At 22.2% G+C, this 27957-nt stretch overlaps 5 non-coding genes across 5 annotated transcripts; all 5 read right to left on the bottom strand.

The window, feature by feature from the left end:
- Window positions 1-21299: 21299 nt before the first annotated feature.
- On the bottom strand, window positions 21300-21381 carry TRNAS-AGA (transfer RNA serine (anticodon AGA)). Its single transcript has one exon. It is a non-coding gene; the product is annotated as a tRNA-Ser (tRNA).
- Window positions 21382-22019: 638 nt separating this feature from the next.
- On the bottom strand, window positions 22020-22101 carry TRNAS-AGA (transfer RNA serine (anticodon AGA)). The gene has a single exon. It is a non-coding gene; the product is annotated as a tRNA-Ser (tRNA).
- A 330-nt stretch (window positions 22102-22431) lies between these two features.
- On the bottom strand, window positions 22432-22513 carry TRNAS-AGA (transfer RNA serine (anticodon AGA)). The gene has a single exon. It is a non-coding gene; the product is annotated as a tRNA-Ser (tRNA).
- A 330-nt stretch (window positions 22514-22843) lies between these two features.
- TRNAS-AGA (transfer RNA serine (anticodon AGA)) lies at window positions 22844-22925 on the bottom strand. Its single transcript has one exon. It is a non-coding gene; the product is annotated as a tRNA-Ser (tRNA).
- Window positions 22926-25815: 2890 nt separating this feature from the next.
- On the bottom strand, window positions 25816-25897 carry TRNAS-AGA (transfer RNA serine (anticodon AGA)). The gene has a single exon. It is a non-coding gene; the product is annotated as a tRNA-Ser (tRNA).
- Window positions 25898-27957: the final 2060 nt, after the last annotated feature.

Here is a 27957-nt window from a genome sequence, read left to right as displayed (position 1 = left end):
GCAAGGCAATTGGATGGACTCAGTCCATCCAAGTTGGCAGGGTGTAAAGCCCCAATCGGGTTGTACAGACGACTCATTGGCTTCAATTAACCCGGTTTTTGTTAGTGGTATTATTTGTTTTATAGAAGAAATAAAAGTCAGCAATTTATTGATATTTTGATGGTCATGAATTGTTAAAGAAATTGAGGTGATAACATTTCTGTATGGCTGTCTATCTCTTGTATATCACACAGGCTTTTATTTCTATAAAAATTTTAGATTTTTTATAGAAAATTTTTGTAAAATTTCATTTTTACAAAAATTTTTGGAAAATTTGATTTCTATAGAAATTTTTGGAAAATTTGATTTCTATAGAAATTTTTGCAAAATTTGATTTCTATAGAAATTTTTGCAAAATTTGATTTCTATAGAAATTTTTGCAAAATTTGATTTCTATAGAAATTTTATTTTTTTGAAATATTAGTAAAAATTTAACCGAAATTTTATTGCATAGAAAATTTTTGTAAAATTTTAAATCATATAGAAAATATTGTCAACATTTTACTTCTATAGAAAAATTTATGAAAACTTTCAATTTTATAATTTTTTTAAATTTTATTTCTGTGAAAATTTTGTCAACATTTTTTTTTGCAAAATTTTGATTTCAATACATGTTTTTTACAAAATTTTAATTCTATAGCAAATTTTTGCACAATTTGATTTTTATACAAATTTTTTGGAAAATTTTGATATTAATAGAAATTTTTATTTCTATTGAAAATTTTTGCAAAATTTTGCAAAATAGGGCTTTGCCCAAATAAATTTGACAAACCTTATTTTCCTCTGTTGGTTAAGCTGCACTTGTAGTTTAGTCAATGCATGGTTTTAAGCTGAAAAAAAAAAACAACAACAAAGTTTCTGTAGAATGTTCTTGCAAATTTTTTTCTATAGGAAATTTTTGCAAAATTCTACTTCTATAAAAAAAAAAATATTTTAAAAAACTTTTTGCCAAATGTTATATTTGTAGAACTTTATTTCTTTAGAAAATTTTTATTTCAATAGAAAATGTTTGCAAAATTTTGATTTCTATAGAAAATTTTGTCAAAATTTTATTTCTATAGAAATTTTTTTCAAAATTTTATTTCTATAGAAAAGTTTTGTAAAATTTTATTTCTCTAGAAAATTTATGTAAATTTTTAAATCGTATAGAAAATTTTGTCCACATTTTACTTCTATAGAAAAATTTATGCAAAATTCTATTTTTATAGATTTTTTTTACAATTTTATGTCTGTAGGAATTTTGTCAAAATTTTATTTCTACAGAAAATTTTTTCAAAATTTTATTTCTATAGAAAATTTTGTCAAAATTTGATTTCTACAGAAAATTTTTGCAAACTTTTATTTCTATAGAAAATTTTCTCAAAATTTTATTTTTATAGAAAATTTTCTCAAAATTTTATTTTTATAGATAAATTTGTCAAAATTTTATTTCTATAGAAAATTTTCTCAAAATTTTATTTTTATAGAAAATTTTCTCAAAATTTGATTTCTACAGAAAATTGTTGCAAACTTTTATTTCTATAGAAAATTTTCTCAAAATTTTATTTTTATAGAAAATTTTCTCAAAATTTTATTTCTACAGAAAATTTTTTCAAAATTTTATTTCTATAGGAAATTTTGTCAAAATTTTATTTCTATAAGAATTTTTTGTAAAATTTTGATTTTTACAGAAAATTTTTGAAGATTCCATTTTTATTAAACTTTTTGCAAAATTTTATTTCTATAGAAGTTTTTTGTAAAATTTTGATTTCTATAGATATTTTTTATAAAAAAATGTATTTCTATAGATATTTTTATATAAAATTTTATTTCTTTTGAAAATTCTTCATAGATATGATTTCCATAGAAAAATAATTTGCAAAATGTTGATTCCTATAGAAAATGTTTGCCAACGCTTATTTCTATAAAGTGAGTCATTCCTTGTGCCGTATTCCTATATCCCATAAAAGATGATGGGTCGTTCTAGGCAAAATTAAGTTCCTTCATTTGCATTCACAAATTGTTTGAGCTTCCAACTTCCACAACTGCACCTCTCATCCCATTTTTCTCTTGGCCTTCCTCACCTTAGACAATGGCAATTGATTATACAAACAATGGATCATCATCATCATCGAAGTCATAGAGTGGAACAAAGATGAGTAGTATGACCATGGCCATACCTGAACCAACCTCAACAAAGAAAGAATGCCGGGAAATAAAAAGTGAGGGCATTGCAGGTTGCATCATTCGATTGTTACTCCTTTTGTTTATTTTGGCTTAGCAGCCTTAAGATAATTTCGTATTTAAACAATTTTTTAGGTGTTTGTAGAAAATAAGCTTGAGGAAAACATTGTCAGTTAGGAAATATTCATTGACCTAATGAATATGTTCCTTTATGTGAATGAAAAAAAAAATCGTTGTCTCAATTTCAATGAAATTTTCTTTGCTAGGTCCCATAAAACTAAATCTACGATCTAGAATCGATTTCAAAAACGCCGGCTGAATTCACCCTTTTTAATGTCTACTCATGTGAATCTTAGTGACCTCTTCTTTCTGGGCACTTTAATTTGTAATCAAATATCCAGTGGAATTCTTGTTATCATTTTCTTCACTCAATTGCTACACAAGTACAAGCATTGATGTCTGTGGAAGTGTGGAAAGTTACTTTAACCATAAGAATTCCAATCAACAATTAAAAGGAATGAGAATTTTTTATCTGGTAACTCTTCTTTACCAGTAGGCAAAAAAAAGTTAAACTCATCCTTGAGGGCCTTTATTAAAATAGAAGATTTAAACTAGAAGATTTCACTTATTCGCAATTATTTTTTATATAGAAACAAAATTTTGCAAACATTTTCTTTACAAATAAAATTTTGCCAAAATTTTCTATAGAAATAAAGTTGTGTCAAAATTTTCTATAGAAAAAAATTTTGACAAAATTTTCTATAGAAATAAAATTTTGACAAAATTTTCTATAGAAATAAAATTTTGCAAAAGTTGACTACATAAATAACATTTTGCAAAAACTTTCTATAGAAATAAAATGTTGACCAAATTTTCTATAGAAATAAAATTTTGACAAAATTGTCTATAGAAATAAAATGATGACCAAATTTTCTATAGAAATAAAATATTGACAAAATTTTCTGCAGAAATAAAATTTTGAACAAAATTTTCTATAGAAATAAAATTTTGACAAAATTTTCTATAGAAATAAAATTTTGACAAAATTTTCTATAGAAATAAAATTTTGACAAAATTTTCTATAGAAATAAAATTTTGCAAAAATTTTCTTTAGAAATAAAATTTTGCAAAAACTTTCTATAGAAATAAAATTTTGCAAAAACTTTCAATAGAAATAAAATTTTGTCAAAATTTTCTTTAGAAATAAAATTTTGCAAAAACTTTCTTTAGAAATAAAATTTTGCAAAAACTTTCAATAGAAATAAAATTTTGTCAAAATTTTCTATAGAAATAAAATTTTGACAAAATTTGCTATAGTAATAAAACTTTGACAGAATTTTCTATAGAAATAATATTTTGAAAAATTTTCTAGAGAAATAATATTTTGAAAAATGTTTTATAGAAATAAAATTTTGTCAAAATTTTCTATAGAAATAAAATTTTGACAAAATTTTCTATAGAAATAAATTTTTGATAAAATTTTCTATAGAAATAAAATTTTACAAATATTTTCTTTACAAATAAAATTTTGTCAAAATTTTCTATAGGAATAAAATTTTGCAAAAACTTTCTATAGAAATAAAATCTTGTCAAAATTTTCTGCAGAAATAAAATCTTGACAAAATTTTCTATATTAATAAAATTTTGACAAAAATTTCTGCAGAAATAAAATTTTGTCAAAATTTTCTATAGAAATGAAATTTTGTCAAAATTTTCTATAGAAATAAAATTTTGTCAAAATTTTGTATAGAAATAAAATGTTGACCAAATTTTCTATTGTAATAAAATTTTGACCAACTTTTCTATTGTAATAAAATTTTGACAAAATTTTCTATAGAAATAAAATTTTGACAAAATTTTCTGCAGAAATAAAATTTTGACAAAATTTTCTATAGAAATAAAATTTTGACAAAATTGTCTAACGAAATCAAATGTTGACCAAATTTTCTATAGAAATAAAGTTTTGACAAAATTTTCTATAGAAATAAAATTTTGACAAAAGTTTCTATAGAAATAAAATTTTGACAAAATTTTTTATGGAAATAAAAGTTTGACAAAATTTTCTTAAATAGAAATAAAATTTTAACAAAAACTTCTATAGAAATAAAATTTTGACAAAATTTTCTATAGAAATAAAATTTTGCAAAAATTTTCTTTAGAAATAAAATTTTGTAAAAACTTTCTTTAGAAATAAAATTTTGTAAAAACTTTCTTTAGAAATAAAATTTTGTCAAAATTTTCTATAGATATAAAATTTTGACAAAATTTGCTATAGTAATAAAACTTTGACAGAATTTTCTATAGAAATAATATTTTGAAAAATTTTCTATAGAAATAAAATTTTGTCAAAATTTTCTATAGAAATAAAATTTTGACAAAATTTGCTATAGTAATAAAATTTTGACAGAATTTTCTATAGAAATAATATTTTGAAAAATTTTCTATAGAAATAAAATTTTGTCAAAATTTTCCATAGAAAAACAATTTTGACAAAATTTTCTATAGAAATAAAATTTTGACAAAATTTTCTCTAGAAATAAAATTTTGACAGGATTTTCTATAGAAATAAAATTTTGACAGGATTTTTTATAGAAATAAAATGGTGACAAAATTTTCTATAGAATAAAATTTTGACAAAATTTTTTATGGAAATAAAAGTTTGGCAAAATTTTCTTAAATAGAAATAAAATTGGAGAATAAAGTTAACAAGTAATCAAAAATCGTAAAAAGGATTTTTTTTTTAAAAGGACCTCAAGCCGAAATAATAATAAAATAAAATAGAAATAAAATTTTGACAAAATTTTCTATAGAAATAAAATTTTGCAAAAATTTTCTTTAGAAATAAAATTTTGCAAAACTTTTGTATGGAAATGAAATTTTGACAAAATTTTCTATAGAAATGAAATTTCACAAAATTTTCTATAGAAGTACATTTTTTCAAAAATCTTCTACATAAAGAAAATTTTGCAAAATTTTCTATATAAATAAAATTTTGACCAATATTTTCTATAGATATAAAATTTTGACAGAATTTTCTATAGAAAAAAATTTCAGAAAATTTTCTATAGAAATAAAATTTTGTCAAAATTTTCTACAGAAATAAAATTTTTTCAAAATTTTCTATGGAAATAAAATTTTGACAAAATTATCTATAGAAAAAAAAATTTTGTCATAATTTTCTATTGAAATAAAATTTTGTCAAAATGTTCTATAGAAATAAATTTTTGCAAAAATTTTCTATAGAAATAAAATTTTGACAAAATTTTCTATGGAAATAAAATTTGGAAAATTTTCTGTAAAAATAAAATTTTGACAAAATTTTCTATAGAAATAAAATTTTGAGAAAATTTTCTGTAGAAATAAAATTTTGAAAAAATTTTCCATAGAACATAGATAGAAATAAATTATATTTAAATTCTATATAAATTTTGTTATTTTGGCATGGCGAGTAACTCTCCCTTTCAGGCCTTCTAAAAGGTCTTCACAAGACATCTTAATATTCACCACTGGATTGTTGTTCTTATATTCAAAGTGGCTATGGATAGTGTGGCGTTGGTTGGTTTCTTTGCTCTTTGCCTTTAATTGCTTATCAGCACGATTGTGGGTATGCGCTTGATTGGTTAAGGTCATTGTCTAGGAGCGCTTCAATAAATTTTAAACATATACATAAATGATTTATTCTTGTTTTTATTTTTTTTTTTTTTAGTAGGGACTTGGGGTATGTTTTGAAAGTTGAGTATGGTAAGTTACACGTTGTGGAATGAGTTTCCAAAGCGAAAGGGAAATAAACAAAAACTGACGATCAATAGACCTCACTTTTATTTTGGAAAAGCAAATAAAAAATGAATTAATGATAGGGTTTCATACATTTTCTACTTGATACTGATATCATTTTCGAACTGAAAATCGGATTCTATAGGTATATCTATCTTGCAAGGCTCTCCACCATGGTTTTTAACCTTTGGAAAATCTTCAATAATGAAAGAATGCAGGAACAAAAAACGTTAATCTGAACCGCTTCTCTGTGTGCCTATCTCTTGACTCTCAACCCGGTATCGTCCACCGAATTCCATGGGTGTATCTATCTTCAATTTTGTAAAAAAAAATATTTCTATAGAAAATTTTGTCAAAATTTTATTTCTATAGAAAATTTGGTTAACATTTTATTTCTATAGAAAATTTGGTTAACATGTTATTTCTATAGAATATTTTGTCAAAATTTTATTTCTATAGAACATTCTGTCAAAATTTTATTTCTATAGAACATTTTGTCAAAATATTATTTCTATAGAACATTTTGTCAAAATATTATTTCTATAGAAAATTTTGTCAAAATTTTATTTCTATAGAAAATTTTGTCAAAATTTTATTTCTATAGAACATTTTGTCAAAATTTTATTTCTATAGAACATTTTGTCAAAATATAATATTTTTACAAAATTTTGTCAAAATTTTGGAAATAAATATTAAAACAAATCAATAATCGATTGTTTCTATGACCTCAAGCCGAACAAAATTAATAATCAGAATAAATTTTATTTCTATAGAAAATTTTTACAAAAATTTAATTTCTATTGTTGTTTTTTTGTTTTTTGATCTCAGCTTAAAGCCATGCATTGACTAAACTACAAGTGTAGCTTAACCAACAGAGGAAAAGTATGCTTGTCAAATTTATTTGGGCAAAGCCCTATAGACTGCAAGATGGTTGGATGTACAGCTGTTTCGGAATTTCTATAGAAAATTTGGTTAACATTTTATTTCTATAGACAATTTTGTCAAAATTTCATTTCTATAGAAAATTTTGTCAAAATTTTATTTCTACAGAAAATTTGGTTAACATTTTATTTCTATAGACATTTTTGTCAAAATGTTATTTCTATAGAAAATTTTGTCAAAATTTTATTTCTATAGAAAATTTGGTTAACATTTAATTTCTATAGAAAATTTTGTCAAAATTTTATTTCTATAGAAAATTTTGTCAAAATTTTATTCCTATAGAAAATTTTGTCAACATTTTATTTCTATAGAAAATTTTGCCAAAATTTTATTTCTATAGAAAATTTTGTCAACATTTTATTTCTATAGAAAATTTTGTCAAAATTTTATTTCTATAGAAAATTTTGTCAAAATTTTATTTCTATAGAAAATTTTGTCAAAATTTTATTTCTATAGAAAATTTGTCAACATTTTATTTCTATAGAAAATTTTGTCAAAATTTTATTTCTATAGAAAATTTTGTCAAAATTTTATTCCTATAGAAAATTTTGTCAAAATTTTATTTCTATAGAAAATTTTGTCAGCATTTTATTTCTATAGAAAATTTGTCAATATTTTATTTCTATAGAAAATTTTGTCAACATTTTATTTCTATAGAAAATTTTGTCAAAATTTTATTTCTATAGAAAAGTTTGTCATCATTTTATTTCTATAGAAAATTTGGTTAACATTTTATTTCTATAGAAAATTTTGTCAAAATTTTATTTCTATAGAAAATTTTGTCAGCATTTTATTTCTATAGAAAATTTGTCAATATTTTATTTCTATAGAAAATTTTGTCAACATTTTATTTCTATAGAAAATTTTGTCAAAATTTTATTTCCATAGAAAATTTTTACAAAAATTTAATTTCTATAGAAAATTTGGTTAACATTTAATTTCTATAGAAAATTTTGTCAAAATTTTATTTCTATAGAAAATTTTGTCAACATTTTATTTCTATAGAAAATTTTGTCAAAATTTTATTTCTATAGAAAATTTTGTCAAAATTTTATTTCTATAGAAAAGTTTGTCATCATTTTATTTCTATAGAAAATTTGGTTAATATTTTATTTTGTCAAATTTTAATTTCTATAGAAAATTTTGTCAAATTCTAATTTCTATAGAAAAGTGTTGTCAAATTTTTATTTCTATAGACAATTTTGTCAAAATTTCATTTCTATAGAAAATTTTATTTGTACAGAAAATTTGGTTATCATATTATTTCTATAGACATTTTGGTCAAAATTTTATTTCTGTAGAAAATTTCGTCAAAATTTTATTTCTATAGAAAATTTTGTCAACATTTTATTTCTATAGAAAATTTTGTCAAAATTTTATTTCTATAGAAAATTTTTTCAAAAATTTAATTTCTATAGAAGTTTTTTTTCTATAGAAAATTTTGTAAAAATTGCATTTCTATAAAAAAATTCTCAAAATGTTATTCCTATCGAAAATTTTGTCACAAATTTATTTCTATAGAAAATTTTGTCAAAATTTAATTGCTATAGAAAATTTTGTCACAAATTGATTTCTATAGAAAATTTTGTCAAAATTTAATTTCTATAGAAAATTTTGTCAAAATTTAATTTCTATAGAAAATTTTGTCAAAATTTCATTTCTATAGAAAATTTTGTCAAAATTTCATTTCTATATATATTTTGCAAAATCTACCAAAACATCAAGAAGTCTACCAAATAGAAAAAAATCTATCTAAAAATCTATTTTTGGTAGAATTCTACCAAATGTGGTAACCGTGGTTGCATTCTCCCAGAATCGTCTTTCTGAAGTCAGAATATTACACTCGGTAGTCATGGTCACTTCTGGTATACGTTGGTAGATTGTTGCGACAATCCCCCATCGTATTTATTCCTTGATCAGATAATACCGTCTAACCTTCTCAGTCTCCTAATTTCTTATGCATGCGACATTGGAAGCAATTCAAGGCCTGTGAAGTGCATGTGTCCAGTTACCATCAAACAATTGATCGACTATACCAGTGAGGAGAGAATACAGGCGGCATTCTCTTATCCGCCAAATGATTATGCTGTGGTGCGTCAATCGGAATTCCATCGTGGTATCTGCTTCCACTAAATATGCATCCTCTCACTCATCTTCGGTTGAAATATCTTCCTCGAATGACGAATTTCAGAAATATAATGAAGCTTTTTCTATCAGTGCCTCATCTGTCCTATTATTCTTTGTTCGTTCGTCATACTTTGGGTTTCCGTTTATTCTCACAACATTTTCAAGCTCAAAGACGCCATCTTGTCCACGCTGTTCTTCTGTATCGCTAGAGGTCTATATTAGGTCCAGTATCATATCCAAAATACTGGTTGTGAAAAAATTTTCTATAGAAATTAAATTTTGACAAAATTTTCTATCGAAATAAAATTTTGACAAATTTTCTATAGAAACAACATTTTTTATAGAAATAAAATTTTGACAAAATTTTCTATAGAAATAAAATTTCGGTAAAAATTTCTACGGAAATAAAATTTCGAGAAAATTTTCTATGGATATAAAATTTTGAAAAAAAAAATTATAGAAATACATTTTTGAGATATACTTGCCCCGGTTATGGCATTGGATCGTTCTTAATCCTTACGATACGGACAAACTAAAAACGTTCGCCATATGACCATCATTTGCCATGGGACTTACTTAACCAGTACTTAGTTCACGTTTATTGAACCTTTGACAATACGCGATACACAAAGTTCTATACAATTGCTTATCTTTCCTATGTCCATTTACCATTATGGTGACAATTAAGTCCATAACCAATAGCGATGATGATCATCCCAAGGGTGCCATAAGAGAACCTAGTGTCCTACTATAGACTTTGCTAAAACACACAAAACTCATATAGCACCAATAACTGGCAGCAATATTCCATCGATCATAAATGGGAAAGCTTAATAGCAAAGGGGGAATATAAACAACAACGAGACAGCAATAAAAGATCCAAAGTCAATGAACGATCAATGAATACACAATTAAATGGCAATGCATTTTCCATGGTTGTAAACATGGTCGTGTTGTGTCATTGCCCGCGATAACGTTACTGATGAAGCTACTCCAACATCATAGTGGAAATGTCTATCTTTAACGATCAATATTCATTGTCAACTCATCAATTATTCAATATTTGGGGGACACAATCTATGGCAGAGCCACGAGGAGTATAGAAAAAAAATTGACAAAATTTTCTATAGAAATACAATTTTGACAAAATTTTCTATAGAAATAAAATAAAAAAAAACAACAACAATGTTTAAAGAACAAAACCAACAATAACAAAACAAAAAGAATAGAAAAATAAACCCAGCCAACTGAATTCAAATCGACGATTTGACAGTGGCATAGGAAAAGAGATATGTTTGTTTTGAATTTATTTCGGCATAAGCCGGCTATCAATGTAAAACCTTTTTTCGGAGGGTTCAAGTGTTGTTTATAGTTGGGTTTAATAAACTGCTTGAATTTATTCTGATAATTGGTTGATAGTTTTGCTGCAAGTAGAGGATGCTGATGAGGAATGTGGTAATTCCGAAACGTGCGTCCATCCAACCATCTTGCAGTCTATAGGGCTTTGCCCAAATAAATTTGACAAACATTCTTTTCCTCTGTTGGTTAAGCTACAATTGTGGTTTAGTCAATGTATGGTTTTAAGCTGCAATAAAAAACAACAACAATGCTTAAAGAACAAAACCAACAATAACAAAACAAAAAGATTAGAAATAAAATTTTGACAAAATTTTCTATAGAAATAAAATTTTTAAAAAATTTTCTATAGAAATAAAATTTTCCAAAATTTTTCTAGAGAAATAAAATTTTGCAAAAATTTTATCTAGAAATAAAATTTTGACAAAGTTTTCTATAGAAATAAAATTTTGTCAAAATTTTCTGTATAAATAAAATTTTGACAACATTTTGTATAGAAATACAATTTTGACAAAATTTTCTATAGAAATAAAATATTGACAAAATTTTCTATAGAAATAAAATTTTGACAAAATTTGCTGTATAAATAAAGTTTTGACAAAATTTTCTATAGAAATACATTTTTGACAAAATTTTCTATAGAAATATAATATTGACCAAATTTTCTATACAAATAAAATTTTGACAAAATTTTCTAGAGAAATAAAATTTTGCAAAAATTTTATCTAGAAATAAAATTTTGACAAAGTTTTCTAGAGAAATAAAATTTTTACAAAAATTTTCTATAGAAATAAAATTTTGTCAAAATTTTCTATAGAAATAAATTATTGACAAAATTTTCTATAGACATAACATTTTGACGAAAATTTTCTATAGAAATAAAAGTTTGACAAAACTCCAGAGCCACGAGGAGTATAGAAAAAACATTTTGACAAAATTTTCTATTCAAATAATATTTTGACAAAATTTTCTAAAGAAATAAAATTTTTGACAAAATTTTCTATAGAAATAAAATTTTTGACAAAATTTTCTCTAGAAATAAAAAATTTGCTGTATAAATAAAATTTTGACAAAATTTTCTATGGAAAGAAAATTTTGACAAAATTTTGTACAGAAATACAATTTTGACAAAATTTTCTATAGAAATAAAATATTGACAAAATTTTCTATAGAAATAAAACTTTTGACAAAATTTTCTATAGAAATAAAACTTTTGACAAAATTTTCTATAGAAATAAAATTTTTAAAAAAAAATTCTATAGAAATTAAATTTTGACAAAATTTTCTGTATAAATAAAATTTTGACAAAATTTTCTGTATAAATAAAATTTTGACAAAATTTTGTATAGAAATAAAATATTGACAAAATTTTCTATAGAAATAAAATATTGACAAAATTTTCTATAGAAATAAATTTTGCAAAAATTTTCTAGAGAAATAAAATTTTGCAAAAATTTTCTAGAGAAATAAAATTTTGCAAAAATTTTCTAGAGAAATAAAATTTTGACAAAGTTTTCTAGAGAAATAAAATTTTACAAAAATTTTCTATAGAAATAAAATTTTGACAAAATTTTCTATAGAAACAAAATTTTGACAAAATTTTCTATAGAAACAAAATTTTAATAAAATTTTCTATAGAAATAAAAATTTGACAAAATTTTCTATAGAAAGAACATTTTCTATAGAAATAAAATTTTGCAAAAATTTTATCTAGAAATAAAATTTTGGCAAAATTTTCTAGAGAAATAAAATTTTTACAAAAATTTTCTATAGAAATAAAATTTTGACAAAATTTTCTATAGAAATAAAATTTTGACAAAATTTTCTATACATATAATATTTTGACAAAATTTTCTAAAGAAATAAAATTTTTGACAAAACTTTCTATAGAAATAAAATTTTTGACAAAATTTTCTCTAGAAATAAAAAAATTGCTATATAAATAAAATTTTGACAAAATTTTCTATGGAAAGAAAATTTTGACAAAATTTTGTACAGAAATACAATTTTGACAACATTTTTTATAGAAATAAAACTTTTGACAAAATTTTCTATAGAAATAAAATTTTTAAAAAAAATTTCTATAGAAATTAAATTTTGACAAAATTTTCTGTATAAATAAAATTTTGACAAAATTTTCTATGGAAAGAAAATTTTGACAACATTTTGTATAGAAATAAAATATTGACAAAATTTTCTATAGAAATAAAATATTGACAACATTTTCTATAGAAATAAATTTTGCAAAAATTTTCTAGACAAATAAAATTTTGCAAAAATTTTCTAGAGAAATAAAATTTTGACAAAGTTTTCTAGAGAAATAAAATTTTACATAAATTTTCTATAGAAATAAAATTTTGACAAAATTTTCTATAGAAACAAAATTTTGACAAAATTATCCATAGAAACAAAATTTTAATAAAATTTTCTATAGAAATAAAAATTTGACAAAATTTTCTATAGCAATAAATTACTGACAAAATTTTCTATAGAAAGAACATTTTCTATAGAAATAAAATTTTAACGAAAATTTTCTATAGAAATAAAATTTTGACAAAAATTTTCTATAGAAATAAAATTTTGACAAAATTGCAAAGCCACGAGGAGTATAAAATAAAATTTTGACAAAATTTTCTATAAAAATAAAAGTTTGGCAAATTTTTCTATAGAAATAAAATTTTGCAAAAATTTTATCTAGAAATAAAATTTTGGCAAAATTTTCTAGAGAAATAAAATTTTTACAAAAATTTTCTATAGAAATAAAATTTTGACAAAATTTTCTATAGAAATAAAATTTTGATAAAATTTTCTATAGAAATAAAATGTTGACAATATTATATATAGAAATAAAATTTTTATAATATTTTCTATAGAAATAAATTATTGACAAAATTTTCTATAGAAAGAAAATTTTCTATAGAAATAAAATTTTGACGAAAATTTTCTATAGAAATAAAATTTTGACAAAATTGCAGAGCCACGAGGAGTATAAAATAAAATTTTGACGCTTGCAATGAATGACTCCAAGCGAGATGGGACAACCAATACTGAATTTAGTGGTTCCAGAGATCTATGAAAATGAATAACGATCAGTGGTGTGTTATTATTGCTGGATTTCTGTGGAATTGCACTGACATCGATCGTTTTTATTTGCGCTTCTATGTTACAGTGAGTAGGCGGTGTGACTCAGACACAGTCACGTACGTATTTTATTCAAATGTTTGCTTGGCTCCTGCATTTGTAATTCCTTTACAGTAAGCGCATGCGCAAACACATCGTTGCTTTTGCTGCATGCGTAAAAGGCTATTGTGCTGTTGCGGTAGACGCATTTTATGGCACAATATAATAAACGGCGGCTCGTAATTAAATGCATACGCAAATGTGAGCTCTTTCGATTTGTTGTTATTTTTATTTTGCATGACCAGCTTTAAAGTTTTTCAAGGTTATTTCGTGTGTATGTGCCAATGTGTGATTTTTTGCAAGGGGCTATTAAACTCTGCTGTCAACAAATAATAAATCAACATGACAGGACAGGGGAATATTAACAGTTGGACACATAAGAACTCTGATCAGCTATGGTTAAAGGCAAAATTTGAAGTCGTATCTGGGAATTTGGAAGGGAAAAATTTCACTTTCAATGGTAAGGAGTTGCCATAAGAACGTCTAACGAATATTTTAATACTTTTCACGGCCAAAGAAAAAACGAAAGCAGTTCATGAAATCGGGAACGCTCGTGGACAAATTTTATTTCTATAGAAAATTTTGTCAAAATTTTTTTCTATAGAAAATGTTGTCAAAATTTTATTTCTATAGAAAATTTTGTCAATATTTTATTTCCAAAGAAAATTTTTCTCAAAATTTTATTTCCATAGAAAATTTTTCTCAAAATTTTATTACTATAACACATTTTGTCAAAATTTTATTTCTACGGAAAATTTTGTTAAAATTTTATTTCTATAGAAAATTTTTTCAAAATTTTATTTCTATAGAAAATTTTTTCAAAATTTTATTTCTATAGAAAATTTTTTTAAAATGCTATTTCTATAGAAAATGTTGTCAAAATTTTATTACTATAGCACATTTTGTCAAAAATGTATTTCTATAGAAAAATTTTCAAAATTTTATTCCTATAGAAACAATTGTCTATATTTTTTTTTCTTAATTTTCTTAAAATTTTATTTCTATAGAAAAATTTGTCAAAATTTGATTTCTATGGAAAATTTTGTCATAAATTTATTTCTATAGAAAATTTTATTAAAATTTTATTTCTATAGAAAATTTGGTCAAAATTTTATTTCTACAGAAAATTTTATCAACATTTTATTTATATAGAAAATTTTATCAAAAATTTTATTTATATAGAAAATTTTATCAAAATTTTATTTATATAAAAAATTTTATCAAAATTTTATTTATATAGAAAATTTTATCAAAATTTTATTTCTACAGAAAATTTTGTGCAAATTTTGTTTCTATAGAAAAAGTTGTCAGAATTTTATTACTATAGCACATTTTGTCAAAAATTTATTTCTATAGAAATAAAATTTGTCAACATTTTATTTCTATAGAAAATTTTTCAAAATTTTATTTCTATGGAAAATGTTGTCAAAAATTTATTTCCATAGAAATATTTTCTCAAAATTGTGTTTCTATAGAAAATTTTCTCAAAATTTTATCTCTATAGAAAATTTTATCAAGATTTTATTTCTACAGAAAATTTTGTGCAAAATTTTGTTTTTATAGAAAATGTTGTCAAAATTTTATTTCCATATAAAATTTTGGCAAAAATTTTATCAAAATTTTATTTTTATAGAAAATTTTGTCAAGATTTTATTTCTACAGAAAATTTTGTGCTAATTTTGTTTTTATAAAAAATGTTATAAAAATTTTATTTCCATATAAAATTTTGGCAAAATTTTATGAAAATTTTATTTTTATAGAAAATTTGGTCAAAATTTTATTTCTATAGAAAATTCTATCACAATTCTATAGAAAATTTTCTTCCTATAGAAAATTTTGTCAAAATTTTATTTCTATAGAAATTTTTTTCAAAATTTTATTTATATAGAAAATTTTATCAAAATTTTATTTCTACAGAAAATTTTGTGCAAATTTAGTTTCTATAGAAAATGTTGTCAACATTTTATTACTATAGCACATTTTGTCAAAAATTTATTTCTATAGAAAAATTTTCAAAATTTTATTCCTATAGAAAAAAATTGTCTATATTTTTTTTTCTTAATTTTCTTAAAATTTTATTTCTATAGATAATTTTGTCGAAATTGGATTTCTATGGAAAATTTTGTCATAAATTTATTTCTATAGAAAATTTGGTCAAAATTTTATTTCTATAGAAAATTTTATCAAAATTTTATTAATATAGAAATTTTTATCAAAATTTTATTTATATAGAAAATTTTATCAAAAATTTTGTTTATATAGAAAATTATATCAAAATTTTATTTATATAGAAAATTTTATCAAAATTTTATTTATATAGAAAATTTTATCAAAATTTTATTTCTATAGAAAAATTTGTCAAAATTTTATGTCTATAGAAAAATTTTTCAAAATTTTATTTCTATGGAAAATGTTGTCAAAAATTTATTTCCATAGAAATATTTTCTCAAAATTGTGTTTCTATAGAAAATTTTCTCAAAATTTTATCGCTATAGAAAATTTTATCAAGATTTTATTTCTACAGAAAATTTTGTGCAAAATTTTGTTTTTATAGAAAATGTTGTCAAAATTTTATTTCTATAGAAAATTCTATCACAATGTTATTTCTATAGAAAATTTTCTTTCTATAGAAATTTTTGTCAAAATTTTATTTCTATAGAAAATTTTTTCAAAATTTTATTTATATAGAAAATTTTATCAAAATTTTATATCTATAGAAAATTTTATCAAGCTTTTATTTCTACAGAAAATTTTGTGCAAATTTTGTTTTTATAGAAAATGTTGTCAAAATTTTATTTTTATAGAAAATTTGGTCAAAATGTTATTTCTATAGAAAATTCTATCACAATGTTATTTCTATAGAAAATTTTCTTTCTATAGAAAATTTTGTCAAAATTTTATTTCTATAGAAAATTTTTTCAAAATTTTATTTATATAGAAAATTTTATCAAAATTTTATTTATATAGAAAATTTTATCAAAATTTTATTTCTACAGAAAATTTTGTGTAAATTTAGTTTCTACAGAAAATGTTGTCAAAATTTTATTACTATAGCACATTTTGTCAAAAATTTATTTCTATAGAAAAATTTTCAAAATTGTATTCCTATAGAAAAATTTGTCTAAATTGTATTTCTTAATTTTCTTAAAATTTTATTTCTATAGAAAATTTTGTCAAAATTTGATTTCTATGGAAAATTTTGTCATAAATTTATTTCTATAGAAAATTTTCTTTTTTGGTCAAAATTTTATCAAAATTTTATTTATATAAAAAATTTTATCAAAATTTTATTTATATAGAAAATTTTATCAAAATTTTATTTCTACAAAAAATTTTGTGCAAATTTTGTTTCTATAGAAAAAGTTGTCAGAATTTTATTACTATAGCACATTTTGTCAAAAATTTATTTCTATAGAAATAAAATTTGTCAACATTTTATTTCTATAGAAAATTTTTCAAAATTTTATTTCTATGGAAAATGTTGTCAACAATTTATTTCCATAGAAATATTTTCTCAAAATTGTGTTTCTATAGAAAATTTTCTCAAAATTTTATCTCTATAGAAAATTTTATCAAGATTTTATTTCTACAGAAAATTTTGTGCAAAATTTTGTTTTTATAGAAAATGTTGTCAAAATTTTATTTCCATATAAAATTTTGGCAAAAATTTTATCAAAATTTTATTTTTATAGAAAATTTTGTCAAAATTTTATTTCTATAGAAAATTTTTTTAAAATTTTAATTATATGGAAAATTTTATCAAAATTTTATATCTATAGAAAATTTTATCAAGATTTTATTTCTACAGAAAATTTTGTGCTAATTTTGTTTTTATAAAAAATGTTATAAAAATTTTATTTCCATATAAAATTTTGGCAAAATTTTATGAAAATTTTATTTTTATAGAAAATTTGGTCAAAATTTTATTTCTATAGAAAATTCTATCACAATTCTATAGAAAATTTTCTTCCTATAGAAAATTTTGTCAAAATTTTATTTCTATAGAAATTTTTTTCAAAATTTTATTTATATCGAAAATTTTATCAAAATTTTATTTCTACAGAAAATTTTGTGCAAATTTAGTTTCTATAGAAAATGTTGTCAACATTTTATTACTATAGCACATTTTGTCAAAAATTTATTTCTATAGAAAAATTTTCAAAATTTTATTCCTATAGAAAAAAATTGTCTATATTTTTTTTTCTTAATTTTCTTAAAATTTTATTTCTATAGATAATTTTGTCGAAATTGGATTTCTATGGAAAATTTTGTCATAAATTTATTTCTATAGAAAATTTGGTCAAAATTTTATTTCTATAGAAAATTTTATCAAAATTTTATTAATATAGAAAATTTTATCAAAATTTTATTTATATAGAAAATTTTATCAAAAATTTTGTTTATATAGAAAATTTTATCAAAATTTTATTTATATAGAAAATTTTATCAAAATTTTATTTATATAGAAAATTTTATCACAATTTTATTTCTATAGAAAAATTTGTCAAAATTTTATTTCTATAGAAAAATTTTTCAAAATTTTATTTCTATGGAAAATGTTGTCAAAAATTTATTTCCATAGAAATATTTTCTCAAAATTGTGTTTCTATAGAAAATTTTCTCAAAATTTTATCGCTATAGAAAATTTTATCAAGATTTTATTTCTACAGAAAATTTTGTGCAAAATTTTGTTTTTATAGAAAATGTTGTCAAAATTTTATTTCTATAGAAAATTCTATCACAATGTTATTTCTATAGAAAATTTTCTTTCTATAGAAATTTTTGTCAAAATTTTATTTCTATAGAAAATTTTTTCAAAATTTTATTTATATAGAAAATTTTATCAAAATTTTATATCTATAGAAAATTTTATCAAGCTTTTATTTCTACAGAAAATTTTGTGCAAATTTTGTTTTTATAGAAAATGTTGTCAAAATTTTATTTTTATAGAAAATTTGGTCAAAATGTTATTTCTATAGAAAATTCTATCACAATGTTATTTCTATAGAAAATTTTCTTTCTATAGAAAATTTTGTCAAAATTTTATTTCTATAGAAAATTTTTTCAAAATTTTATTTATATAGAAAATTTTATCAAAATTTTATTTCTACAGAAAATTTTGTGTAAATTTAGTTTCTATAGAAAATGTTGTCAAAATTTTATTACTATAGCACATTTTGTCAAAAATTTATTTCTATAGAAAAATTTTCAAAATTGTATTCCTATAGAAAAATTTGTCTAAATTGTATTTCTTAATTTTCTTAAAATTTTATTTCTATAGAAAATTTTGTCAAAATTTGATTTCTATGGAAAATTTTGTCATAAATTTATTTCTATAGAAAATTTTCTTTTTTGGTCAAAATTTTATCAAAATTTTATTTATATAGAAAATTTTATCAAAATTTTATTTATACAGAAAATTTTATCAAAATTTTATTTCTACAGAAAATTTTGTGCAAATTTTGTTTCTATAGAAAATGTTGTCAAAATTTTATTACTATAGCACATTATGTCAAAAATTTATTTCTATAGAAAAATTTGTCAAAATTTTATTTCTATAGAAAAATTTTTCAAAATTGTATTTCTATGGAAAATTTTGTCAAAAATTTATTTCTATAGAAATATTTTATCAAAATTTTATTTATATAGAAAATTTTGTCCAAATTTTATTTCAATAGTAAATTTTGTCAAAATTTTATTTCTATAGAAAATTTTGTCAAAATTTTATTTCGTTAGAAAATTTTGTCAAAATTGTATTTCTGCAAAAAATTATGTCAACATTTTATTTCTATAGAATATTTAATATGATAAAATATTAATATTAATTAAGTAAATTATTAAATATAAAATAAAATTCATGTAGAATATTTAAAATTAATTTCGATTTACCGTATGTTAGCCTTTTACTTGTGTTATTTTTTCGTATTTAATTGTCATTGCCATAAAGTCATTGGCGACACAGCTAACCCACACTTGAGAGTTAACACACCATAATGCCTATGACAATTGCATTATGACACGTGCCAACTTATTATATCTGTTTTGCTTATCCCTCAAACCTTCGTTGAGCACGTCATTTTTTATAATTTCTTTCCTACGCCAATGTACAAATGCTGATTTGGTTTCTGGTTTTGCAAAAATCTTGCAGTAGAGGAACCCTCTTTTAAACCCTTACGCAAGAGTTAATAGTCACAAACTGCTTTCAAGGGTGTAAGTGCTGGTTTAAATGCATAAAATTGTGAATTGTATATAATTAAAAGCACTTATATACATGGCCTATTGAGCTTAATTCCTTTCTAAAGACGAAACAGATTTGGGGGTGGCTGAGAAGTACTCTGCCTAATTATGCCATAGATAGGATGTTCTATACTTCCGCTCTTAATAAGATGCTGATAGTGAAAGGAAGGTGCAATGAGCCAAGACTCGCCTCCCTCTACTTTTGGCTAGTCGTTCCTGACGGTAAAAACTAACTATCAACCTTCGCCGAAATAAATGGGTCGATTTCATTCTCTGTTTGCGACTTTTCTATGTCTAAAGGAGCTCCTCGATCCGCCATTACTGTTTATACTATGCAGATTTAATTTAAGAATTACTGTTAATCACTAAAGGAAATGGATATTGGTTTCAGTTTCGTCACTATTCTCCGCTAGAGGCGCTGATGTGTTATTTATATATTAATAGCTTGTTTTCTTTGCTATTATTGTTGGTGTTAGTGAAGCTTTATCTCGCCACTGTAGCAAAAATGTTCTCCTTGGTTTCCTTCATTTCAAACGCTGAGGCTAATTACTTATAAGACTACCCTCCTGGTGGTATGGTGAAAAACAATAAAAACTAATTAATGGCAGAGAACATTTGCCAAACAAACTTTGATGGCGAACACTTCACACATGGATGATTTTATACATCAGTAATTGTTGGTTACAAAAAAAAGAGGAAAATAGCTTAAGTTAATTATTAGATTATCTATTTTATTTTCTTACACGTACAGAAAAATTTGTCCAAATTTTTCTAATTTTATTTCTATAGAAAATTTTCTCAAAATTTCATTTCTATAGAAAATTTTGTCAAAATTTTATTTCCATAGAAAATTTTGTCAAAATTTTATTTCTATAGAAAATTTTTGCTAAATTTTATTTCTATAAAAAATTTTTGCAAAATTTTATTTCTATAGAAAATTTTTGCAAAATTTTATTTCTATAGAAAAATTTGTCAAAATTTTATTTCTATAGAAAAATTTGTCAAAATTTTATTTCTATAGAAAATTTTTGCAAAATATTATTACTATAGAACATTTTTGCTAAATTTTATTGCTATAGAAATTTTTTGCAAAATTTTATTTCTATTTGGAATTTTGTCAAAATTTTATTCCAATATAGAAAATGTTGTCAAAATTTTATTTCAACAGAAATTTTTTCAAATTTTTATTTCAACAGAAATTTTTTTCAATTTTTTTTTTTATAAAAAAAATATTGTTAACAATTTATTTCTATAGAAAATTTTATAAAAATTTTATTTATCTAGAAAATTTTGTCAAAATTTTATTTCTCTAAAAAATTTTGTCAAAATTTTGTTTCCATAGAAAATTTTGTCAACATTTTATTTCTATAGAAAATTTTGTCAAAATTTTATTTCTGTAGCGAATTTTTTTTTAAATTTTGATTTCTATAGAAGATCTATAACTGCTACTGACTAAAAATTGGTATACGAAATAAAAATTCCGCAGTCGGTAGGATTCGAACCTACGCTCCCAGAGGGAATCTGATTTCTAGTCAGACGCCTTAACCGCTCGGCCACGACTGCTTATAAATAATCAATTTTTTGTTTTCTTTTTGAGAAAAATTAAAGCGAATTTGAAAATTTTCTATGGGAATAAAGTTTGACAAAATTTTCTATAGTAATAAAATTTTGACCAAATTTTCTGTAGAAATAAAATTTTGACAAAATTTTCTATAGAAATAAAAATTTTGATGAAATTTCTATATTGTGTCGCCTGAAAATAGGCAAAGAAACTTAAATGGTTCAACGGTTACCAAATTGATATACGATATAAAAATTACTGATTTCTAGTCAGACGCCTTAACCGCTCGGCCACGACTGCTTATAAATAAACGATTTTTTGTTTTCTTTCTACAGAAATTAAAATTTTGGCGAAATTTTCTATTGAAATAAAATTTTGACCAAATTTTCTGTAAAAATAAAATTTTGACAAAATTTTTTATAGAAATAACTTTTTAACAAAATTTTCTATAGAAATAAAATTTTGACAAAATTTTAATAAAAATTTCTAATGAAATAAAATTTTGAAAAAATTTTCTATTGAAATAAAATTTTTAAAAGATTTTCTATAGAAATAAAATGTAATATTGTGACGCCTGAAAATAGGCAAAGTAACTTAAATGGTTCAACGGTTACCAAATTGATATACGGTATAAAAATTCCGCAGTCGGTAGGATTCGAACCTACGCTCCCAGAGGGAATCTGATTTCTAGTCAGACGCCTTAACCGCTCGGCCACGACTGCTTATAAATAAACGATTTTTTGTTTTCTTTCTACAGAAATTAAAATTTTGGCGAAATTTTCTATTGAAATAAAATGTTGACCAAATTTTCTGTAAAAAAAAAAATGTTGACAAAATTTTTTATAGAAATAACTTTTTACCAAATTTTTCTATAGATAAAATTTTAATAAAAATATCTGATGAAATAAAATTTTGACAAAATTTTCTATTGAAATAAAATTTTTAAAAGATTTTCTATAGAAATAAAATGTAAAATATTGTGACGCCTGAAAATAGGCAAAGAAACTTAAATGGTTCAACGGTTACCAAATTGATATACGGTATAAAAATTACGCAGTCGGTAGGATTCGAACCTACGCTCCCAGAGGGAATCTGATTTCTAGTCAGACGCCTTAACCGCTCGGCCACGACTGCTTATAAATAATCGATTTTTTAATTTCTTTCTATAGAAATTAACATTTTGATTAAATTTTCTATAGAAATTAAAATTTTGATGAAATTCTCTATTGAAATAAAATGTTAACAAAATTTTCTATAGGAATAAAATTTTGACAAAATGTTCTATAGATAAAATTTTAATAAAAATTTCCAATGAAATAAAATTTTGACAAAATTTTCTATTGAAATAAAATTTTTAAAAGATTTTCTATAGAAATAAAATGTAAAATATTGTGACGCCTGAAAATAGGCAAAGAAACTAAAATGGTTCAACGGTTACCAAATTGATATACGGTATAAAAATTACGCAGTCGGTAGGATTCGAACCTACGCTCCCAGAGGGAATCTGATTTCTAGTCAGACGCCTTAACCGCTCGGCCACGACTGCTTATATATTACTGATTTACAAAAAGAAAAATAATAAATAAATTCACTAAAAATCAAGCCACAAATAATGTACTATCAATAATATATAAAAACAATTATTTAAAATTAATCAATAAATTATTGAAGAGAAAATTAAATAGGACTATATAGATTAGATAATTTTTTATTTGCAACCAAATAAAAATAAATCACAAATTTGTTTTCTCTGTAAGAGATAACAAAACACTTTTAATATTTAAAAATTATGGCAAAATATTTATCATTAATAGGGAAATCTGATATAATGATTATAATCTCCCAGAGTAGGGAAGCACAAGTCGGAACATCAAATTTTCTTTTCTTCGTTACAAGAAAAAATCATCGACCAAACAAAGGTGACCATGTTTGGAAGAAATCTCACTGATTGCAAAGCCTATATAGGCCTTTGAAGTAAGCGCGCATATATTGGAAAATTGCGACAATTTCTGTTGGTATGCTAGACGTGTGCTACCATGGCTGGTAATTTTAATGGTGGAGCTGGGGAGGTTGATGTTTGAAAAACATCTTCCCATCCATGCTTAAGCATTGCTAAGGAAATGCATAGGAATGAATGCCATATCAGAAAAAATAATAAAGCTTCAAGTGCCACAAACCTAACCATCAATTCCTTCTTGGTATGCATTGCTTGGCCCACAATGATCAATGCAGAAAAGGCTTTTTCTTCGTCACCATCGAGGTGGAGTAAAATGTATGATGACTTGCTCACTGTAGCAAACATCCGACTATTTGACCATTATTGTACTGACAACATTTCTATCATACCTGTTTAAGTTTTTTTCCCCCTCCAGTTTTTTGCCTCATCATTTCGTGGGGCTATGGACAAATGCCAAGTATCCATTTGTTGCTCTAAGTGTCAATTTGCAATACGTTGCTAATTAGTTGGCAATTGTTTTCTGAGGCACATTACAATCATTCGCCTCTGGGGCCAAAGGCACGCATACTCCATAGGTAGCAACTGAATGACAATGAAAATAACCAACTGGTCATTTGAGTAGTAGACAACTACGATTGCACATTGGTTTCTATAAAAATAAAAATTTTAACAAAATTTTCTATAAAAATAAAAATTTTAACAAAATTTTCTATAAAAATAAAATTTTTATAAAATTTTGACAGAATTTTCTATAGTAATAAAATTTTAACAAAAATTTCTATAGAAATAAAATTTTTACAAAATTTTCTATAGAAATAAAATTTTGACAAAATTTTCAATAGAAATAAAATTTTAACAAAATTTTCTATAGAAATAAAATTTTGCAAAAAGTTTCTATAGAAATAAAATTTTGCAAAAAGTTTCTAACGAAATAAAATTTTGACAAAATTTTCTATAGAAATAAAATCTTGACGAAATGTTCTATAGAAATACAATTTTGGGAAAATTTTGTATTGAAATAAAATTTTGACAAAATTAACTATATTTTGTATAGAAATAAAATTGTTACAAAATTTTCTATAGAAATAAAATGTTGACAATATTTTCTAAAGAAATAAAATTTTGGCAAGATTTTTTTATAGAAATAAACTTTTGCAAAAAGTTTCTATAGAAATACATTTTCTGACTAAATTTTATATAGAAATAAAATTTTGACAAAATTTTCGATAGAAAAAAAAATGTGACAAAATTTTAAATAGAAATAAAAGTTTGAGAAAATTTTACATGGAAATAAAATTTTGAGAAAATTTTCTATAAAAATTAAATTTTGACAAAATTTTCAATAGAAATAAAAATAATGACGAAATTTTTAAAAGCAATAAAATTTTGACAACATTTTCTATAGAAATACAATTTTGACAAAATTTTCTATACAAATAAAACTTTGACAAAATTTTCAATAGAAATAAAATTTTGACAAAATTGTCTATAAAAATAAAATTTTGACGAAATGTTCTATAGAAGTAAAATTTTTGGGAAAAGTTTCTATTGAAATAAAATGTTGACAAAATTTTCTATGAAAATAAAATTTTGACAAAATGTTGTATAGACAAAAAAATATTATCTAAATTTTCTATAGAAATAAAATTTTGACAAAAATTTTTATAAGAATAAAATTTAGACAAAATTTTCTATAGAAATAAAATTTAGACATACTGGTTGTATAGTGAAAAGCAATAAAAACTAATTAATGGCAAAGAACATTTCCCAAGAAAACTTTGATGGCGAGCACTTCACACATGGATGATTTTGTACATGAGTAATTGTTGGTTACAAAAAAAGAGGAAAATAGCTTAAGTTAATTATTAGATTATCTATTTTATTTTCTTACACGCACAGAAAAATTGGTCCAAATTTTTCTAATTTTATTTCTATAGAAAATTTTGTCAAAAATTTATTTCTATAGAAAATTTTGTCAAAATTTTATTTCCACAGAAAATGTTGTCAAAATTTTATTTCTATAGAAAATTTTTGCAAAATTTTATTTCCACAGAAAATGTTGTCAAAATTTTATTTCTATAGAAAATTTTTGCAAAATTGTATTTCTATATAGAAAATTTTGTCAAATATGTATTTCAACAGAAACTCTTTTCAAATTTTTATTTCAACAGAAAATTGTTTCAATTTTTTTTATAAAGAATGTTGTTAACAATTTATTTCTATAGAAAATTTTGTCAAAATTTTATTTGTATAGAAAAATGTTATCTACATTTTATTTCTATAGAATATTTTGTCAAAATTTTGTTTCCATAGAAAATTTTGTCAAAATTTTATTTCTATAGAAAATTCTGTTAAAATTTTATTTCTATAGAAAATTTTGTCAAAATTTTATTTCTGTAGAGAATTTTGTTAAATTTTGATTTCTATAGAAGATTTATAACTGTTACTCATTAATGATTGGTATACGAAATAGAAATTCCGCAGTCGGTAGGATTCGAACCTACGCTCCCAGAGGGAATCTGATTTCTAGTCAGACGCCTTAACCGCTCGGCCACGACTGCTTATAAATAATCGATTTTTTGTTTTCTTTTTGAGAAAAATGAAAGCTGCCTAATTATGCCATAGTTAGGATGTTTTATACTTCCGCTCGTAATAAGATGCTGATAGTGAAAGGAAGGTGCAATGAACCAAGACTCGCCGCCCTCTACTTTTGGCTAGTCGTCCCTGACGGTAAAAACAAAATTTTCTTTAGAAATAAAATTCTGATTCTTAGAGAATAAATAAAAAATATTAACATTTTTTATTAAAAATACCAATTTGAAACCACTGTTTGATGTTCTACGCAAGTGTCCGTGCTGTTGGGTTGAAGTTATTCGAAAAGTGTTGATTAATGCCATAAAATATTTCACTTATGTGATGACTATGACTATCTGTCCTCTGTGGGTTCACAGGAATATAAAGGTCTACAATTTAAATAATTACAGGTGAAATAACATGGACCAAAGAAGTATTCCATGATGATTTTTTTCGTTAAATGAAAAAGAAGTAGAAATTTGTGGAGAGTTGCCTAAGTGACCGGCGATCTTATATTACTTTCCTGTGAGGCAAGGATTTGCAAGAGGTGCCCTTTTATAATAAGGTAGATATACCTCAAACTCTAAAGGTAGTAAAGAATAGCTTGTTAGACGCATAATGAATATTATTGTCATTAGCATGGGTGGATTTTTCCGCAATGGGGTTGAACTATTCAATTGTTCCCTTTTGGTTAAATGGCCTTTGCATATCGGCGACTTTAACCATTCACGTTAAGTATTTTAAATTGTTTAAAATTTGAAAAAGCCGACATGCGACAAAAGTCAACTTTTCGACAAGTCGCTTTTCCATGTTGAAAATATGAAAAGCTACCTTTTTAAACTATTCTCCTTTTCCAAAATTTTAAATGTCGACATTTTACAAAACTGCATTTTTTATATTGGCTACTATCGAATAATTGCATTTTGATAGTGTTAGTCACTGATTTTCTGTACAAACATTTTAAAAAGTCAGTTATCAAGTGTGAGTGATCGACTATAGTGAATTTTGTACACATTTTATTTCTATAGAAAATTTTGACAAAATTTTATTTCTATAGAAAATTTTATTTCTATAGAAAAATATGTCAAAATTTTATTTTAATAGAAAATTTTTGCAAAATTTTATTTCTATAGAAAATTTTGTGAAAATTTTACTTCTGCAGAAAATTTTGTCAAAATTTTATTTCAATAGAAAATTTTTGCAAAATTTTATTTTTATAGAAAATTTTTGCAAAATGTTATTGCTATAGAAAATTTTGCAAAATTTATTTCTATAGAAAATTTTTGAAAAATTTTATTTGTATAGAAAATTTTATTTCTATAGAAAATTTTTGCAAAATTTTATTTCATTTATTTTATTTTATTTCTATAGAAAATTTTGTGAAAATTTTATTTCTATAGAAAATTTTGTCTAATATGTATTTCTATAGAAAATTTTTGCAAAATTTTATTTCTATAGAAAATTTTGTCAAAATTTTATTTCTATAGAAAATTTTTGCAAAATTTTATTTCAATAGAAAATTTTGTCAACATTTTTTTTTTTCTATAGAAAATTTTGTCAAAATTTTTTTTCTATAGAAAATTTTTGCAAAATTTTATTTCAATAGAAAATTTTGTCAAAATTTTTTTTCCATAGAAAATTTTTGCAAAATGTTATTTCTATAGACAATTTTTGCAAAATTTTATTTCTATAGAAAATTTTGTGAAAATTTTATTTCTATAGAAAATTTTGTCTAATATGTATTTCTATAGAAAATTTTTGCAAAATTTTATTTTTATAGAAAATTCTGTCAAAATTTTATTTCTATAGAAAATTTTTGCAAAATTTTATTTCAATAGAAAATTTTGTCAAAATTTTTTTTCTATAGAAAATTTGTGCAAAATTTTATTTCAATACAAAATTTTTGCAAAATGTTATTTCTATACAAAATTTTTGCAAAATGTTATTTCTATAGAAAATTTTTAGCAAAATTTTATTTCTATAGAAAATTTTTGCAAAATTTTGTTTCTATAGAAAATTTTTGCAAAATTTTATTTCTATAGAAAAT

This window comes from Haematobia irritans, chromosome 4 (assembly GCF_050003625.1).
Source record: "Haematobia irritans isolate KBUSLIRL chromosome 4, ASM5000362v1, whole genome shotgun sequence".
Classification (NCBI taxonomy): Eukaryota; Metazoa; Arthropoda; class Insecta; order Diptera; family Muscidae; genus Haematobia; species Haematobia irritans.
The sequence above is the reverse complement of the archived record's forward strand: the minus strand, read 5'-3'. Positions and strand labels throughout refer to the sequence as shown.